This window comes from Eriocheir sinensis, chromosome 36, assembly GCF_024679095.1.
Source record: "Eriocheir sinensis breed Jianghai 21 chromosome 36, ASM2467909v1, whole genome shotgun sequence".
In the NCBI taxonomy this organism is placed as follows: Eukaryota; Metazoa; Arthropoda; class Malacostraca; order Decapoda; family Varunidae; genus Eriocheir; species Eriocheir sinensis.
This window is the reverse complement of record NC_066544.1, coordinates 8,776,985-8,792,310: the sequence shown is the minus strand read 5'-3', so window position 1 is coordinate 8,792,310 and position 15,326 is coordinate 8,776,985. Positions and strand designations below refer to the sequence as shown.

Here is a 15,326-nt window from a genome sequence, read left to right as displayed (position 1 = left end):
TGGGCACCACTTCCAGCACGACAACTAGGTATGTATATAGGTAGGCTATACTTGTGTTCTACGGAGATACTTTTGCCCTGCACCGCCAAATGTCATATTCATGAAGTGAGAGCTTACGGTACGCCCTAAAAATATTACATACAAGGTGCGAAAAAACATAAAACCTGACCTCCACCGAAAAGCACAGCGAGGGGGCCATCATTGTCCCTTGTGGCCAAGACAACAAAGTTTTGCACATTCATACAAGATTTAGCGCCACGCAGTTCCATACGTTGTACAATAGATGCAATGTCCGGACCATTGAGGTAGGAATAGGTAGAGTCGGCGGGACAGGGCGCAGGTGAAGCAGGAGAATTAACTGTCAAGCTCACCTGGAGCTCTCCATAGATATGTCCACTAAGGTGTTGAAAAGCAGCTGAAAGGAGCTTCAAAATTTTCCACCTATGCATGTCAGGCCTTTGTTATTCAAGTATTTTCCACATTACAAGACAAAGCTGTCTTTTCCACCTTAAGGCGGCTTTACACGTGGCAGCCTCCCCCCCTCCAGCCCCCGCTGCACCTCGACTTCTCATGCTCATCCTATACTGTCAAAAAACCCCCTTATGAGTTAATTTTCTCTTCAGAATCTTTTGACATTTTGTGATTCACTGCGATTGTTTAGTGTTTAGTGTTTACAAAATACAACAGAGACAGATACGTGAAAATGATAGGACAGATAAAAGACGTTTCCTTGTCTGCCGTGGAACCCACTCCTGCCACTGTAAACCCAGAATTTATGGGCGACGTGGAAATTTACTGTCTGACGTGAGGCTGAACTCCTTCCAGTGTAATGCAAGAATTTAATTAAGAGAGTGAAAATGTAAAATTAGGGAAAAAATAACCACTAGCTGAAACCAGACTCTTCTCTCGGCCCACCCCATCTCAAGAGTCAGGCGCGCTTTAATAGTTTTGCGTACAGTAGCGGAGGTGCAGAGGTCCGGTAGCGACCCGACGAAATTTTTGCGCGCGGAAGTACAGGCAGGGACTACCTGCGTCGAAGTGCGGAGGAGCGGGTAGCCACTACCCAGTAACAAGTAACGCTGGTATTTCTCTTCCTCCTCCTTGAACTTCTTCAGAGAGGTAGGAGGAAGGGTATCAGACACCTCTCCCTCCTCCCATCTTTCAAATCGCGGCCGGCAATACAGGCGCGACGATCTATAGCGGCTAGACAGGCTGGGTGCTCTCGGGAGCAAGTACCTTCACACGTGGGAGGAGCCGCCGGGAGCATCAAGACGTATTTTAGATTAAAAAATAACTATTTCAAAGAGAAAAATAATTTAACTTTGCCCCAACAGCGATAATTCACTCCAATCATCAAGTAATCTAGTACCTATGTCTCATACGATTAGGTTGGCGATTAATTATGGTGTGGGCATTTGGGTGCCAGGTTCCAAATTTGTGCCGTGAGACATTGTCTGTTATAGGTTTCTGATGATTGCAATTGCGATTCATTGTATTTCACCTTCAATTAACTAGTAAATGCAAGGACATGAATTCATCCCAGACACCCCAAAAGGCTACTACCATATATCTTAAAACCACAATAAGTTTGGTCCATAAGCCTAAGCGCTAGATCAACGCTGTACCTGACTGACTGTCGAACTGTGCTTGATAATGTAGCGCCCTAGCTGTATCTCTCATTAATAAATGAAGGCCCGGTTCCCCTATAAATGGGGATAAATCTTTGACTGATTATTAAATCAGTTGCTGTCAGACCATCACACTGTTTGGTTCTTCCTCCCCTGAAGTAGCATCCGCTAGAGGCTCATACCTTCATTGTCTTGTAGACTTGTATTCGTGACTTCTGTTTTTAAACTTCCCTTTTCACTGTAAAAGTTTTATTTACGCATTCACAAAAAGGAATATATTATTTTGTTATTTTCTAATTGTTTCATCTTAGCACCCCGCGTGTTCCATATTAGCACCCCACTTTCTGTGACCCACCTTTTTGGATCTTCTTGAATAAAAAGCTGTAGCATTTGAATGATTGAGTTTTTCTCACTATAACTCTGAATGTGTTAAGAGGAAAAAATTTGCCAATACATATGACGGTTGTTGATGCAATTTTTCCCTTTCAGATCGGTGTTTTTTTGCCTGAAATAAAACAAAGTGGTCGTTATTACCACCCCCTCCCCTAACCATGCTCAGGTGTCTAATATATTTTTTGCCATCTTCTCACGACCTTATAACAAAACTATATGGTATGAGTCACCAAGCTCGGTGGAATTCTATAATAAATCACTACACTATTGGAATATATTAAGGTTGGCATTTGAGTTAGTCTGTAGCCTACATCGCACACTGCATACTCAACCTTGTATCATTTGCTCCAACTTGAAGAATCTGCATTTGACATTTATTTATGTCAAACGGTATCTCCCATTTGTCAGACCAAGTTGAAATTCTACAAAAACCTTACAAGTCTTTATGAAGATTTTGCCCTTTAAGCTTCGTGTCCTCAGCAAATCTAGTAATGATATTGATGAATACAAAATCGACTTCATTGGTGTGATTATTATGAACATCAGTGGTCCAAGAAGAGAACCATGAAGGACATAACTTTTTTTATAGTAAGTAGGAACTTTTATAAGACTACACAGGACTTCATAGTAAAACAAACGCCCACTGACTGCATTTTTCTAGTTGCAAGCTCGGCGGGAGAGCATGTGATACTTCCCCATGCGCACTGTCCTTCAAAACATTTCCTAGAGTATAGAAACAAAAATATATCAGAAGACCGGTTCACCTTCCCTCACAGCCAGGCCTCCTTCCTCTCCCCTTCTCCACCTCCACCTCCATCCCCTCCCCCTCCACTCCACTCTACATCCTCCACCACCCCCTTCTCACATAATCCAGAGAAGGCGAAGAAAAAGAGATAAAAGGAAAAGTATTAGGAAGAGAAAGAGGAGACGCAGGAAAGAGAATGAAATAAGGAAGAGCAAGATAAACAGAAAACAACGACGGAAAGAGGAGTGAAAGAGGAAAGAGGGGAAGGAAGAGAGGAAACGACAAGTAAGAGGGAGAGGAAAACAAGAGAATGGAAGGAAGGAAGGAAGGAAGGAAGGAAAAGAGGAAACGACAAGGTAGATGAAGAAGCGGAAAATATAAAAAAAGGAAGGAAGGAAAGAGGGAGAGAAAATGCAGAAAATAGGTATTATTATTATCATTATTATTATTATTATTATTATTATTATTATTATTATTATTATTATTATTATTATTATTATTATTATTATTATTATTATTATTATTACTATTAAGGACAAGTAGGAGCATGCGCTATGGGTACGCGTGGCCTCGGTGCTCATCTCCGCAGCATTACGCAATCCCATCGGTAAATTCCCATACTTTCTGACTTTCCTACTTTGGCATACTGGTTGGTCGTCCTTCAACCTGAAAAAAAGGGAAAGAAAACAAATATTACTTAAGATTGCGAAAGTCTTGTCTCAAGCTGTTGATATTATGTTGTTCTGTAGGAATTGGTAAAGATTTGTTTGCTGTTTGGCTGTTCTTGTTATGTTGTGAGTAGTAAGGTAAGAGCGCCATAGAAGAAGAAGAAGAAGAAACAGAAGAAGAAGAAACAGAAGAAGAAGAAGAAACAGAAGAAACAAGAAGAAGAAGAAGAAGAAGAAGAAGAAGAAGCAACAACAACAACAACAACAACAACAACAACAACAACAACAACAACAACAACAACAACAACAACAACAACAACAACCGGAAAAAGAAGACGAAGAAGAAGAAGAAGAAGAAGAAGAAGAAGAAGAAGAAGAAGAAGAAGAAGAAGCAACAACAACAACAACAACAACAACAACAACAACAACAACAACAACAACCGGAAAAAGAAGACGAAGAAGAAGAAGAAGAAGAAGAAGAAGAAGAAGAAGAAGAAGAAGCAACAACAACAACAACTACAACCGGAAAAAGAAGAAGAAGAAGAAGAAGAAGAAGAAGAAGAAGAAGAAGAAGAAGAAGAAGAAAAAGAAGAAGAAAAGAAAAAGAAGAAAAAGAAGAAAAAGAAGAAATGTAAAACTTAATCAATATCTAAGAAAACTAACATATCTGAATTCCCAGTACATAGCTACATTAGTTCAAATTAACCTTGCTGTTACCATATTCACATAACACATAACACAAATATACGTCCATTTATACCTATACGTTGTACATCGATGTTCGTGACACCTCTGTTTCGTCTTCCTATTATTCAACTCCTCCGTTGTAATAATTGGAAGAACGTCCGGCTTCCTCGTGAGTGGCGGCCATCGGGACAACACCCAGGAAGGCGTTTGAAGGTTAGCGAATCAACACATCCTGAAATATGCCCCCGGGCGCTGCGTTACGCTGTGGGACATGATCAAGAAACCTGCCGGCCAGCAAGTTCTTTCTCAGCTGCTAGGGGTATATATACGTAGCACTCGGCGACCCTGGGCATCAGACGTCCTCAGTCCTCGAAGCGACACAAACTCTCCTTCCCTGCCCTCAAGATGAAGACCTTCCTGCCGCTGCTGCTGCTGCTGGCCGCCGTGTGCCTCCTGCAGGTGGAGGTACGTAACGCAAACACTTCGATTCCTTGCAGACACAGGAACGGCCCCTTGACCGACTCCTTACGTAATGCACCTAAATTCGACACTTAAATTCGCCGTAAACTCAGATACGCCACTAAAGACACTTCCTGACGTACTGCAAACACTTCTAACCCACGCAGACACAGGCACGCCACTCTGAGCCCCTCCTGACGTACTGCAAACACTTCTAACCCACGCAGACACAGGCACACCACTCTGAGCCCCTCCTGACGTACTGCAAACACTTCTAACCCACGCAGACACAGGCACGCCACTCTGAACCCCTCCTGACGTACTGCAAACACTTCCATCCCACGCAGACACAGGCACGCCACTCTAAACCCCTCCTGACGCATTGCAAACACTTCCATCCCACACAAACACAGGCACGACACTCTGAACCCCTCCTGACGCAATGCAAACACTTCCATCCCACGCAGACACAGGCACGACACTCTGAACCCCTCCTGACGCAATGCAAACACTTCCATCCCACACAAACACAGGCACAACACTCTGAACCCCTCCTGACGCAGTGCAAACACTTCCATCCCACACAAACACAGGCACAACACTCTGAACCCCTCCTGACGCAATGCAAACACTTCCATCCCACGCAGACACAGGCACGCCACTCTGAACCCCTCCTGACGCAATGCAAACACTTCCATCCCACACAAACACAGGCACGCCACTCTGAACCCCTCCTGACGCAATGCAAACACTTCCATCCCACACAAACACAGGCACGCCACTCTGAACCCCTCCTGACAACACAGGCACGCCACTCTGAACCCCTCCACAGGCACGCCACTCTGAACCCCTCCTGACGCAATGCAAACACTTCCATCCCACGCAGACAGGCGACGACACACTGAACCCTCCTGACGCAATGCAAACACTTCCATCCCACGCAGACACAGGCACGCCACTTGAACCCCTAAAATGTAGAAAAACGTTAATCGTGATACTCTCCTCATGAAAGGGGAAAAGTCAAAGGCAGGAGGAAATACAGACGAAGGAAGGCTGTACCAAAGTATACTAGTGAAAACTGCTAGTAAGAGGAGAGTTGATGTGGCGAAGAGCCTTGACTCTGGGAGAAGAACTGGTGGAGACGATACAGAACGCCCAACCTCGAGGCAGCTGATTTAGCGAGATAAGAGATATGAAATTTCCAGTTAAGATTTTGAATTAAGGATGGACCGAGGATGTTTAGTGTAGAAGAAGGTGACAGCTAAATGTTGTCGATGAATTGGGATAGGTGTTTGGAAGATTGTGTCGAGTTGATAGGTTGAGAAATTGAGTTTTTGAGGCATTAAAGAACATCAAGTTCCTTTTGCCCCAATCGGAAATAATAGCAAATTCTGAGGTCAGGCGTTCTGCAGCCTGGAATCACGTTATTCCTGTGGGGAGGGTCTTCTGTTAAATGATGTTGAGTAATGCAAAGTAGAGTCATCAGCATAGGAGTGGATAGGATAGTTTGTTATAGAAAGATCATTGATGAACAACAGAAAGAGATTGGGAGATATGATAGGTTTAAAAACAGATCGGCCGGAAAGGAAACTGGAGATGAAAGTACAGAGAGAGGGATAGAAACCGTACGAGGGAAATTTTGAAAGCAAAATTATTGTTGTTGTTGTTGTTAGTAGTAGTAGTAGTAATAGTAGTAGTAGTAGTGGTAGAAGTTGTTGTAGTAGTAGTAGTAGTAGTAGTAGTGCCATACATCCTCCGTGCTAGTTCTGCACCACTACAACACGAATTTTTCCCCCAGGGCATCCCCATGGACCTGTTCTCGTCCATGGCGATCCAGGCTTCCCTTGCTGCCCCTGCCGCCCAACCATCACGCGCATCACCACCATCATCACGGAGATCACCAGGTTCTCTGGCTTCCCTGCTTCGCCGCGCCTCACGTCATCAAGAAAAGGGAGTAACTCATTCCGTTACCCATCCTAGGTAACCAAAAGCAAAAGGAATGTTACTCTTAGCCAAATAAATCAGACAGCTATAAATGTTTTATTCGCTCCGATAATGAAAAAAAAAATATCCTTGCTTCTCCCGTCCTAAGTAACGAAAATCAAAAGCAATGTTATTTTCAGCCAATAAATCAAGAAGGTATCAATGTTTGTTCGCCGTAGCTGATACCCCAAATCAAGGATTATATCCCCAAATTAGTGGCGGTGTGATACGCAGTCTGGACAGTTTGTTCAAGTTACAGACTAAAGTACGTCTGAGGCGGGCTTCAGGATACACGGTCTTGGTGCCGCCATCGCTCCAAACCAACGACTGTATACACTTCACTCCTTCCCGATTTTCTTGCACTACTGTTTGACATGAAGAAAAACTGAGGCCAGCATCGTTTTCCCAAGGAAATTCTGCATTGCACCAGTATTATTATTGCATTGCATTATTATTATTATTATTATTATTATTATTATTATTATTATTATTATTATCACGTTTTGGCCTTTATAAAGCAACTCTAGCCTACCAACTCGAAGGATTTTTTGATAGCTCGATTCCAAGTTCGTCGTCGAGCCGTCACAAAATAGCCTGTTTTTCGGCCCTTTTAATCGCGATTTGGACATGTCCTAGTTTTGCTTATAACTTTTTTTTTTATTTATTTAATGCTTTCCATTTTTTCTGATTATTAATCTCTATATATATTTAAAGAGCTTTCATTTGTTACCAAGCACGCCTTCCTAGCTCTAGTAGTTTTCGCTTGAGCTCGACCAGAAGTCGCGACGAACATTCACCGAATCTGACTCATTTCACGCGTCGCGACGAAAAACCTTCCTGACGCCACACACACACACACACACACACACACACATATATATATATATATATATATATATATATATATATATATATATATATATATATATATATATATATATATATATATATATATATATATATATATATATCTGCATAAAAAAAATCATATATGAACACTTCAATATGTTGACTATCTTGTATCAAAACCATTTTAAGATATCTATATAAAAAAAATACTATTTTCATATAATCATTTCACTATATTAATCAACTTATATTAAGCGCCTTATTATACATTTTTCTTTTTTAGCATTCAACCATATTTCTTTCTCGAGTCGTTTTTTTGCGAATTTATTCGATTTTTGACCCTATCAAGTCGGTTTTCGAGCCCTGTCGGAAATGAAAAATATAGCCCTTTCATTTTGCCGTCGTTTGATACCAAAAACTTTTCTGTAGCCCCAGAAATAAGGGAGTTATGGCGATTCGCACTAAATCAGTTGATTTTCCAAAATTCGCGGCTTAATGACAAGGGCGCCGCAAAATCAAGAGAGTAAGCCGTCCATTATTTGAGATGTCACTGGCTGTATACAACACTGTAAATAGCTACTTAGAAAAGGAAGTAGTCATTCACCTTGATGATGGCCTTGTTTATAAATTTTGATAAAGATAAGTTAAGCCTAAAATTGAGAAAACGTGGCGTGGCGCTGAAGTTAATGGTTTGAAGGGTAAGTTAAACTATATCGTTCTTCCCTAAGCCTTTCAAGAGTGCTGTTCCACAGGGCTCTGTCCTATCACCCTCTCTTCCTGTTATTCATCAATGATCTTTCTATAACAAACTATCCTATCCACTCATACGCTGACGAATCCACTCTGCATTATTCAACTTCTTTCAACAGAAGACCCTCTCAACAGGAATTACAAGACTCCAGACTGGAGGCTGCAGAACGCTTAACCTTAGACCTTGCTATCATTTCCGATTGGGGTAAAAGGAACCTTGTGTCCTTCAATGCCTCAAAAACCCAATTTCTTCACCTATCAACTCGACACAATCATTCAAACACCTATCCCCTATTCTTCGACAACACTCAGCTGTCACCGTCTTCAACACTAAACATCCTCAGTCTATCCAAAGTTGAAGCTCCGGTCCTAGGGATATCCTGGTCCTTCAAAAACATTAAATTGTCAAAGTACCACAATGTTGGCTTGTAGATGTCTTCGGTGCCTGCTCCTGATCTTTTGCTATTTTCTAATTTCCTGAACTCTTTGCGGAAAGATGTAACCACAGAGTCTCTCGTTGCTGTATCATCGACCTGTCTATATTTACAAACCAAGACACCATATTTTTTAATTTGTTTGAATAGTCTTGACTTTTCACTTTCCAGAGACAAGGATAACTCCGATAAAGTTCAATAAATTCTACAAGAAAATCTTTCTTATCCATATTCACTTTTATTCAATATACTTTTATCACGTCGTACATCAAACACTTTCTGAAAAATAAAAATTCGTTAACTTAACTCAAAATCTTAACTGGAACTGGAACTGGAGTATGCACCTCACGCCGCCATGTTGCATCTCTCTCTATCTTCTATCGATATTTTCACGTACTCTGACTGCTCTTCTGAACTTGCAAGATGGCGCCACTATAAGCACTCGCCTGCGCCAGAACGGGCTGGGCCGACCATCAGGACCCACCGGGAAGAAGCCTTGGACCGACCATCAAATCCGCCGGGAAGAAGCCTACCGGCGCAATAGGCCAAGACGTAAAAACAAAACAAAAAAAACAACTTGCTAACTGCATGCCTCGCTCCCTCTCGCGGCCCCGCTGCACACGACTTTCTACTAATTCTCATCCCTATACTGTCCAAATCCCTTACGCACGAGTTAACCAGCATCTTCACTCTCATCCCTCACGCAGGTAAACTCTGGAACAATCTTCCTTCATCCGTATTTCCTCCTGCCTATGACTTGAACTCTTTCAAGAGGAGGGTATCAGGACACCTCTCCTTCCGTTGTTGACCTCTCTTTCAGTTACTCCTCTGAGCGCTTTTTGTAGGAGCAGCGAATAGCGGGCTTTTTTTCATTATTGTTTCTTTTCTCTTCCCTTGAGCTGCTTCCTCTGCTATAAGAAAATGCAATAAAATCATCTATAACTTATACATCAATGATATGGACGGGCTGAATAAATATTATTTAACTTAATTACTGGACACATAATCAATGAAAAAAAGCCTCACTGCTGGATACGGCGTATGGTTGGACTTCCTGTGAGGAAAATGGAATGCGTACACAAGATTAATAAAAAAAAAACATAATAAGAAGTGAAGACCTAATGGAAAAGCTTGTAAATAGATAGATGGTGGTAATCCGCCCTGTTCAAAACGCGGAAAGGCATGATCGTATAACCCAAACAAAATTTTTCGCGGCACTCTTCAGTGCCTTCAGTTGACTTATTTACGTGAAAGTATGTGCTTCGCCGCTGTGCTCCGTGCTTTTATGCATTACTATTCAGAATTATTCGTTTATAACAACCCACCGAGACTCATCAGAGGTAAGTATAAGTAAGGGAGACTTCAACGTGATAACACTATTCATCTTTCCGTAGAGGTTATTGTATTTTAAATTGTGTGATTGTACTTTAATTTGAAAGTAAACGGTCAGAGAGAGAGAGAGAGAGAGAGAGAGAGAGATAACGATGAACCCATATTGCTAGCCTGTCATCCATTATGCTAGCCTAGCTCATACATTTGTTAGCCCAGGTCACCCATATTGCTAGCCTAAGTCACTCATATTGTTAACCTAGGTCATCCATATTGCTAGCCTAGGTCATCCGTTTTGCTAGCCTAGGTCATGCATTTTGCTAGCCTATGTTACCTACTTTGCTAGCCCTGTTCATCATGGCTGCCAGTAGGTTTTTTTTGAAGGGTTTCAGGTGGTCAATCTCGTTAATGGCGTTGGGAAATATATTTTACATTTTTTTTCTTCTTTTTGTTCCCTTTGAGCTCTTGCCATTCCTGTAAAAAAAAGTGACTCTGTAATGTCTTGCTTGGCTTAAATTATGCTACCCCCTGAGTCGCCTCTTGAACCTCTCGAAAATTTCACCGAGTTAGGGTTAATAGGTGGTCATCACAGCATGTGGGTTGTTTTCAGCCACTCGATATTGGCTGAAAATAACGAATTGATACATAGCGATGGGACTAACGTAGGGCCGCTTTCAGTCACTTTGTTTTTGATCGTTACCAATGGCGTCGATCGACGCAATAGTTTTCCACGTGAAACTGGCTTATGGGGTAGTGGCGACTGTGGCGGCTGCAGAGGAAGCGAAAGGTGTTCGTTGAGAGTGTGTGGCAAGGTGCGGGGCTAGGCTAACCCCGCAAGCCGCCACTACCCCATCGGCCAGTTTGACGTGGAAATACTATAGCGGGGATTGCCGCCATTGGTAACGATCAAAACAAACAAAATGACGGTGAAAGCGGCCCTTAGAAACTATTTAGTACTGCCAGTTCTACAGTAGTCATTATGAGCTCCAAAACCAAGCTGATCATATTGGACACTTTACAGTTTCTCCCAATCTTTCACCTGGTTCTCTCACCTGGTGGGCTTCCCAGAACCCGGTAGACACAGGGCCCAAAAGGAAGCCGCACTCTGCTGATGCGCCAGCCCGACTAGTTCAGTAACCTCCGTACTTACAAATACATGTGCTATAGACAGAGCTGGAATTGTGCATCATCAACGATTTTCTCACGCGGTTCATGTTTTTCTGGTGATAGATGTAGTGTTTAGCATTTGGTTCTGGAGCTTGCAAACTTTCCTAGGATCACTTCTATAGTCTGACAGCCAAGTTTCCTGGCCAAAACTTGGCGTGAGTGAGGCTATAGAAGTGATCCTATGAACGCTGTGCCAGACTGTGGATCACCACGCCCGCACGATGACCACTCAGCTACCGCCGCCTCCATAAGGACCACAAAATTCTTTGCCAAGTCTTGTTCTCTGCAACCTTCTAATCTCCTTCCGTACCGCACCATTACCACCACCATCACCTACCCTTCACACCACTATTACAACCAGGAAAACCCAACTATACACTATCACAAAAATGTTCTCACCAATACCACTCATCACCACTATCACCACCCCCTCACAGCACCCACTTACCACCACACTGCCCATACAACATCTGGACCACCACCACCACCACTCCTCACCCCCCTCATCCCCCCCATCACCGCCTACAACACCACCCTCACCACCACTGCGCAGTAACACCTTCCACTCACATGTTTTTAAAAGCTTTGAGTGCGGTGCCAATAGCCGCACACACACACACACACACACACACACAATAGCGGTGGTGTTTTAATGGTCGCTTGGCAAGAATGGACCAGGAAGAGAAAAAGGAGGAGGAGGAGAAGGAAGAAGGAGAAGAGGAGGAGGAGGAGGAGAGGAAGGAGTTGAAGGGAAGGTTAGCCACAGTACAAGAGTTGCCCATTGCTCTCTCTCTCTCTCTCTCTCTCTCTCTCTCTCTGAGGTTGGAGACATGAGAAAGAAGGAAGAAGGAAGGAAATGAAAAGGACTAAGATATGAATTTAATACGAAGGGAAGATATGGGGGAAAAACATGAGTCTTGCAAGAGAGAGAGAGAGAGAGAGAGAGAGAGAGAGAATAATTATTGTGGTGACAAACATTTACATTGACCAACACACACACACACACACACACACACACACGAACCATGCTGAGAATTGACTGGGAGCTAAAAGCGTGTGTGTGTATTACTGCGTAGTGCCTTGCGTATATTTGGCGAGGTCGCGTGTGAAGCTTTGTAAACCACCACCAGTATCACCACCACCATCATCATCACCATCACCAACCAAGACACCTGATGCTTCCTCCCTTCCGTCACTCTCCTGTCACCACCCGTCAAGTTGAACAGCGGTGGTGATGGTGGTGGTGATGATAGTACAGTGTTTAAGTAATGAGTGGTTTTGTGTATGTATTTTTTATGTTATTATGGGTGGTGATGGTAGTGGTGGTAGTGATGACAATGATGATGATGATGATGATGGTTGGTGGTGGTGCGCAGTTGTTGGGCAGTGGAGGTCATTTAAAGATAAGTGTGCGTGGTGGGCGTTAATTATCAGGGGTGGTGGTGGTGGTGGCGGTGGTGGAGGTGGTGATAATAGTAGTGATAGTGATGGATAGAGTAAGAGAGTAGTAGTAGTAGTAGTGGTATTTTCTTGTTGTTGTTGTTGTTGTTGTGTTTTTGTTGTTGTTGTCGAAGTGTAGAGAGACATAAGGAAGGGAAAGGAGGGGGGGGGTTAAGAGGTGAGGGGTGTTGTATTGGAGGGATGATGTGAAGAGGGAAGAGGAAGAAGGGGCGTGGATGTGCTCATACCACCACCACCACCACCACCTTCAACACCACCACATTCCTAACATACAAAGGACCCGCGCACAGTGGCAGCATCCCGTCCCCACCACCTGCTGCTACTTGTGTGTGATGTTGGTGTTGGTGTTGGTGGTGGTGGTGGGGTGGGGAATGGTGGGGGAGGAGGTAGTGAAGATACGTACACGTGTTGGAATGTTAGGGGAGGGGTTGGGGGTGAAAGAGGGATGGTGGTGATGAGGGGGGGAGAGGGGTGATGGTGGAAAGGGGTGGGGAGGTATACACGTGTGGTGATAGTGGGTGGAAGTAGATAGGTTGTGAGAGGGAGGAAAATGGGTGATGATAGTGAAGGGGAGGAGTGGGTAAGTCTGGGAGGGGAAGGAGAGGGTATGGGTGGTGATGATAAGACAGATTCGAAAGTCACGTATACTTAACTTATATACCAGGAATTGATGAGTAATTTTTAAAGCTTACCAGCAACACAACAAAAACAACAACAGTAACAATAACAACAACAGCATCAATAACAGCAGCAATAACAACAAAAAAACCCCCCACTTGCCGAAGACTATAAATGTAAGGTCATAGAGATTCGGGATCAACGATTAAAATAAGTTACCCGATTATTTTTATTATTATTATTATTATTATTATTATTATTATTATTATTATTATTATTATTATTATTATTATTACATGTGACTTAATTTGGCATTCACACCTCAGAGTCAGGAAATCTATAAAAAAATAAATCCAACGAAAAAGAAAACATGAATTCCATCTACGAATCGCGAGTACCTACGAAATCATCATCATCACCATCATCATCATCACCTGTTGACCTTGTGTAGAGCAACATATAGAGCTCGTCCATTTTTAGCTATTTGTGTGTTTGCTATTTAGTCATACAATTGTTTATTATAATTATTCCTTCATTCATTTACTTAATCCTTTCAAGAGGGGAGTATAGAGACATCACACCGTACGAAACTCACCTCTGTCTCTGGCTATACTTCTTCCTATTCTTTATGGGAGCGGCGACTGGCGGGCTTTTTGTCTTTTGTTTTCTTGCTTTTTGCCCTTGAGCTGCTTCCTTTGCTGTACCTCCCCCGCCTCCCCCCACACACACATTCACCACCAACACCACCTTCCCTCGCCATGGAGAACACAAATATTCGCCATACCACTTTGAGAGCTGATATAGGGAGAGGGGAGATAAGACTTGTGGGAGGGAGGGGACTTAAAGGCACTACGCACGTGACGATACTGAAGGAGGCGGGGCAGGTGATGTATAGGGGTGATTAGGGGGCGAGGCACGTTGTTGGGGTGGTTCCTTTGTTACTAGGCGCCAGGTGATCACAGGTACCATATACACCCATGAATAATGTATGGTTGGTAGGGCGTGTTTTGACAACATTCAAGGGCAGGCTTCTCAGGGTACAGATATACTTTGCATCCTCCTCCTCATTGTCATCATCCTCATCGTCATCTTGCTCCTCTTCTTTCTCCAGCCCGTTCTTCTTTATTTTTCCTCTTGCTGTTATTGATTCTTCATTTTTCTATATTTTTTTCTTATTCTCTTTTCTTCCTCCCCCTCCTCCTCTTTCTTCTCCTCCTCCTTCTCCACTTTTCTTTTTTATTTTCTCTTTTTACTATTATTCATTCTTCTTCTTCTTCTTCTTCTTCTTTTTCTTCTTTTTCTTTTTCTTTTTCTTCTTCTTCTTCTTCTTCTTCTTCTTCTTCTTCTTCTTCTTCTTCTTCTTCCTTCTTCCTTCTTCCTTCTTTTTCTTCTTCTTCTTTTTTCCTTCCCTCTCCTCCTCTTTCTCCTCCCCTCCTCCTCCTCCTCCTCCTCCTCCTCCTCCTCCTCCTCCTCCCCCCCTCTTCCCCCCCTCGTTGGTCATGGTGAAGGACAGGCCGCCCCTCACCTCTCGTTTGCATGCACAGGTGAGCGTCAGGTATACTTCAGGAACGATACCCACCTGTTGACCTTGACCTTGGCTACAGCAACATATAGGCTGGTATTACAAGGCACTTTCGCTTCTCACATCAGCTATTTCTAAAGGTCAAAGAGGGGGTCAATCGGGTTCTAATGAGTGTTTCTTTAGGTTCACGGTACAGAGGAAGGGTCAAACTACCACCAGGGTCATAAAACTCCTGGAAATGCCCGCAACTCCTATGAATGCCTTGTCAAATATGTGAACTTGGGCGACGAAATGTTTAGTAATACGGCCAAATTTAGCTTGTAGTAAGTCGGCTATTTATGCGTATAGTTACTTATTCTTATGTATTTATTTATGAACTACTTAGCATAATCAGTTTCTTTATTAAATTGGGCACAGCAACGGGGCAAATTTAGCTTGTATGTTTGCTATTTTATTCGTGTAGTTACTAATTCTTATGTATTTATTTATTAGCTACTCAACTTAATTAATTCCTTTATTCTTTTAGTTAGCTTGTTAGTTAGTTTGTTGCTGCTCTTATTATGCTGTTATTTATTTATGTAATCGTATGGTCGTCACTTATTTTTGTTAGCGTTGTATTATGATCGCTTTTAA

The 15,326-nt window shown here is 42.8% G+C and overlaps 1 long non-coding RNA gene across 1 annotated transcript; it reads right to left on the bottom strand.

Moving 5' to 3' along the window:
- Nucleotides 1-1,786: 1,786 nt before the first annotated feature.
- On the bottom strand, nt 1,787-14,362 carry LOC127007715 (uncharacterized). Its single transcript, XR_007760464.1, has 3 exons — nt 13,767-14,362; nt 4,195-4,574; nt 1,787-3,432 (listed from the first exon to the last, which is right to left on the bottom strand). It is a non-coding gene; the product is annotated as an uncharacterized LOC127007715 (long non-coding RNA).
- Nucleotides 14,363-15,326: the final 964 nt, after the last annotated feature.